Below are 6010 nucleotides of genomic sequence, written 5' to 3'. Positions count from 1 at the left end.
TTATGTGCATATATTTATGAATATTTTATGAATATCAAATAAAATTCCGTGATTGTTTATGTAACCTTAAACATAGTATATAAGTGTTATATACGAGAGGATAGTGTTTAAGGATAATAATTAAAAATATTGTTCATGATGAATTTAATTAAAGTTCAGAATCTTTAATTAAAACATTATTAATACATATTGAGTCTACCGATGGTTATATATAGGATGATCTTAATCCTGAGTTCTTAACAGACTCATATTTATGGATTTTTGTCTTTTGATTTACTCGGTACGGATTCTGAGATCTTGAATCCTATTCCTTGTATTTTGGAGACATAATGAAATAGGTAGCTGGGAATGTTATTATACGAGATGGAATCCATTCCTTCTTGAGAAAAAAGTAGATAAATAATTCTCTTGATTGTTGATTTGGTACTTGGATTAGTAATAGCGCTCTGGTTCATGAATGTGTTTTATGAATCACTATCCATTAGAGAATCAATGGTACTCAAGGATGCAGATATAATTAAAGAGGTTAACGGATTATACCTGACTCTAATTATGAATTATTTATGGAGGATTGATCTATATGTAATGACTATATCAAATGGACACTTCGCAGTTTAGAAGTAATTAATGTCTATAATTTCGAGAGTTCAATTCCAAGTTTATAATGGAGTAACTATTGGAATTAATAGAATTAGTTAATTAATTTAAAGTTTTTAATTAATTATTAATTTTATTAGAGCTCGGGATTATAGGTCCATATGTCTCCGCGTCGTCCTTGTAATTCTACCAGACACAGAGGGCAAAAATGGAAATTTTAGAATTACGAAATTCTAAAATTAAATACTCAAAAAATAATTAATTGAGAATTAATTATTTAAATAATTTGATTATTTAAATTTGAATTTGAACACATCTAGATTTATCCATTTAAACTTATTTGATAAGTTGTTCAATTTAGAATTCAAATTAATTTAAGTTTGACTTAAATTGGAATTTGAATTTGAGTCAAAATTGGACTACAGGATAAATGATGATTTTTCTCTTCCTTCCCTATCTGAATTGGCGCCACACACAGGGTTAGAAAACCCTAGGTTGGCCGGCCACATTGGAGATAAGGGGAAGGGATTTTTTGTTCAAAATTCAAAATTGGAGATAAGGATTTGATTCTGTTTTGAAGTTTGACTTCTACTCTTTAAATATGAGAATGATAGAAAATTGTGTAGACAATTTTTGAAGAATTTTTCAGCCCTAAACAGTTGGTGGCCGAATTTCTCTAAGAAAAAGAGAGAGAAAATATTTTTCTCCAAAATTTCACATCGTGCATGCGTTGGTGTTCGTAGAAATTTGAGTGTTTAAGAAACCTGTTTTGTCTCACGTGTGCCCACACACACGTCTACGTGGAATCAAGGAATTGACGTGAAAGACTTTGGTATTCTAAACACAAACTTGGAGTAAGCACTATTCGTGGTCAAAGAATTCAAGTTATCATTCGAGTCAGCTTCCAGGTATTTTTCCGGATTGAGTTCTTGATATATAAATTAATGGGATTAATTTATTCGTGCATAAATTAATATAATCTATAGAGTATCTCAAAAGTTTTTCTGAAATTTTTGTTATATACGATCTGCCTCCCCGCCACGCTTCCGCACCCGAATTCAATTCGGGAACCAGCGGTTATAGCTTTTGCTATGTGAAGGTTAATATAGAAATGACTTAATCCGTGTTCATAAAAAAAATGACCTTCTTCAGGTTGAAGTGAACCTTAGTAACTTAAGCTCATTAGATACTCTGTTCATTACAATTAAACTAATGTTAACTAATGTTTTATTTTGTGCAGATTAATTTAACACAATGGAAATTGATATTGAGTCAATTGAGTCTCAAAGTGTGGATGTTGAGGTTGAAGAGATTGACGGATCGAGTTTTAATACACAAACTCAAGGCGTCGAACTCTAGAAAAGAAAATTCTCACAGGGATCAACGTCTCCTAAACGTAATGATGCACTTGGAGTCCCCACATTGCAACAAATTATTTAAAGGTTTAATTATTAATCATGTATGTTTGTTTTCTAAATTGTGAGACTTTTATGTGTTTGTTTTTTAATTTGTGAGAGACTTTCATGTGTTTGTTTTAATTTTGAACTTAGATTATATAATGTCTCTATATCATGTTAAACAGGTTGAGAAACATGTTCAGGAATAGGTTCTGAAATAGGTTCTGAAGTAGGTTCAAACGTGTTAACGTGTTGACAGTAACCAGGTCATAAACATGTTGACAGGTAATTAACGAGTTGACACGACACGTTTATGACCTGTTTCGTAAACGTGTTGGTAGGTAATCAACGGGTTGACACGACACGTTTACGACCTGTTTAATAAACGGGTTAATCGTGTCATATCGTGTCAACCCGCTAATAAACAGGTCGTGTTTGGGTTTTGAATTTTGACACGATTAATAAACGGGTCGTGTTCGTGTCAGACCTATTCGTGTCAACTGAAGGGTTCAACACGACACGAACACGACCTGTTAACACGAATTGCTACCCCTAGATAATACTAATCGCAAAAATGATTGCCATCGACGAGAAGCGTGATGGCCAAGAGCGAGAAGAAGGAAATGGAGAGGGACTTGATAATGGATTTGGGCTTGATGAGTTGGCGCTGGAGGCCGTGGAAAGCGGTGTAGGTGATTGATCTGACGGTGCATGCGGAGAGCACTATGGGACTAGTTTGGAATTAATGTACTTTTAAAATAATTACTGTGCTTTTAATAGATGCATTATTTTTATTTAAAGTAAAAGTAAAAGCATTAGTAGAGTTTAAAAGGTATAAATTATAACTTCTCAAAATAATTTAAAAACTACATTGATTTATGTGTAAAGTGTTTTTGTACATTTTTATCAAACACTATAATTACGTCGTTTATTATGCAAAGTGCTTTTGCGAATTTTAAAAGCAATCCCAAACACGCCTTTTATCTTCTTTCTATTGACAAATGAAAAAACAAAAATTATATTTAAGCTTTGTTTTTCTTTTTTTTTTTTTTAAAGTTGGTCTTATAATTGCCGCACATTATTATTTTATAAAAGTACATAATTTTTCATGGTTAATTTTGTAGATATATATTATTTATGTCCGTCTAAATAATTGAGGCATCGTAATTTTTTATTTTTTCTTTATTAATTGAACAATAATTATTTATTTTTGAATGAAATGATATAAATAAATTTTGTTTTTTTTACTATTTTGAGTGCTATTTTTAACCTTTTTCCTTATCTTTACAAAAATTGATCATGGAAGTAGCTTACATCTAAAGATGTATACGAATTAATCCACGCCTCACAAGCAATTTCTCTGCAATATCCTCGGTTCATGTGAATTAGTCAATACCCACACATACATAATTACTAGGGCCGGCAATTTCAGACACGACACGATGAAACGATACGAAAACGACACGAGATAAATGAGTTTAGACCGCACGATTATTAATTGGGTCGTTAACGGGCTGGCACGAATAACATGAAAATAAACGGGTTGGATTCGTGCCAGCCCGTTTAACACGCTTAACCCGTTTAGTTATACGGACCATAATCGGGCTGACACGACCCGAACCGACCCGTTTATTAATCTATATATATATATATATATATATATATATTTTAAGATAAAACCCTAGCTTCTCTAATTCTCTTTCTCTCTTTCTCTCATTCTCTCTCATTCTCTCACAGCCCGTTTTATTTATATTCTCTCATTTGCATGAAGGGTGTTTGATAAAAGGGTTAACTTAATTTAACACTCTAACTTTTAAATAAGTTATAGCATGTTGATAAAATTACAAAATGCCAATGGACTTGTAGATGGATGATTTGTAGATGGACTTGTAGATGGTTGATTACAAAATGCCAATGGATGATTTGTAATGGATAAACCTAAACTTTAAATATGTTTTATGCTTTATGCACTTAAATATGCCAATGGACTTGTAGATGGTTGATTATGTTTTATGCACTTAAATTTTTAAATATTTGGTTATGTTTTCAAACTTATTTAAATGTATTTGGTTATGTTTTCAAACTTCTTTAGATGTTTAGTAATTGATATGTTTTGAAACATATGTCATAAGTGATGTTTTAGATATTTTAATGTGTGTTGGCTATTATGCATGATTTTATCTATAAGTGATATTAAATAGTCAATTAATATAGTTTTGAATACAATATAAAATTCACTATTTTTGCTAGTTGGGTCATAAACGTGTTTTTTTCGTGTCGGCCCGTCACGGCACGTTTAATAATCGTGTTCGCGTGTCGTGTTAACCGTGTTATTAGCGTGTCGTGTTCGTGTTTGAGTTTCTGACACGTTTATTAATCGTGTCGTGTTCGTGCTCACTATAATCGTATCGTGCCGTAATCGTGTCGGCCTGAACACGGCCCGCGAACACGAATTGCCAACCCTAAATTACATACCAAATCTGAACCGCACTTCATCTAAACTCATACCATTTGACCTTACGATCATGGGCGTAATTAATAAAGTTAAAAAATTTTTAGCTATATTATTTATTTTATTGATTTGAGTTTAAAATTTAAATTTTATTATAGTAAAAAATTTTTAAAAATATACACATTTAATTTTTTTTATTATAATAAAAAATTATCACATAAAATTACATCTAAACTCAAGTCAACGAACTGAATCGGTTAATATTTTATGCATAGAATAAAGTTACGCGCACCGCCTCACCATGTTACGTGGACTGCCGAATGGCCGTTGAATTCGATTTCTGTGGGACCCATTATTGATTCTCAAAATTAATTAAAAATGTTGCTTTGAAAACAGAACCGTGGGACCCATCGTTTGGTTCTTTTTCTAATTATGTTTTTCTTTCTTTCTCTTCCTCACTTCGGTAAAAATATTAATACTTCAAATTTAAAAGAATTTTGGAGAAAATATCAATGTCATAGAAATATTAAAAAATATACAGAAATTAAGACTCCACTTATTTCGCTGATTCGAATTTAAAATTCAAGTTTTATTATAATAAAAAATTCTTAAAAATAATTATATTTAATTTTTTTATTACAATAAAAAATATTCACATAAAAATATATCTCAACTCAAATTAAAAATTTACATTAATAAACTAAACGGGCCTTAAAAATATTTATTTTAACACTTAATATGTTTTTTTGATATCTTATAATATGATAAACTTAAAAAAAAATACATAAATAAATAAATTTGTACAAAAATAATACATTAGGACCTCTACAATATTGTTTCGTTTACATAAATTTTCTCAAAAGTTTGTGAAATTTATCTGTTATTTTTAAAATTTCTACTGAAATTTCAGAATTTTTAATGTCTCAAAAAATATTTTGAATGTAAAAAAATTTCTCTAAAAATTTTTGATAAATTTCAGTAAATATCAGAAAAATTATTTTGCAACTAAAAATACTTCGGGACCTTAAAATAACATAAATTTCTAAAATATGGGGGAAATTTTCGTCCATGCTTCACAGTTCCACGCACACCAGCACACCTTGCCGGCCAAACAGTAGGGAGATTTAAATTTGTTTCATTTTGAACTTTCTTTTTTTCCGTTCCAAACCCAGGCTTGTGAGAGGGTGAATTTTTACGATCGTGGCCTTGTTCTTAAGGGAAAATAATGATGAAGTTCCTACTTTCTCGGTTTGGTACTCTGGTTGTACCATAAACCCATTTCCATTAGAGAAGTCAAGAAAACACAACAATAAAGAAATCCTATATAAACTCTGTCAAGAAAACTCAATAAATAAAAAAATAAAAAATAAAAACTGCCAAGAAAATAGGTTTGAAGACACCGCTCTTTTTTTATCTTCTTCATCATGCATGTGATATACCCTCTTCCAATTAACTAACAGAAGCCCCAAAATATTTGATTATGGTTTTTTTTTTATAATTAAATATTTGATAGTGGTTGGATAAAGAAGAAAGACAGAGCACGGAAAACTAACAAGGAGACCAG

This window comes from Morus notabilis, unplaced genomic scaffold, assembly GCF_000414095.1.
Source record: "Morus notabilis unplaced genomic scaffold, ASM41409v2 Scaffold503, whole genome shotgun sequence".
Lineage (NCBI taxonomy): Eukaryota > Viridiplantae > Streptophyta > Magnoliopsida > Rosales > Moraceae > Morus > Morus notabilis.
This window is presented reverse-complemented; position numbering follows the sequence as displayed.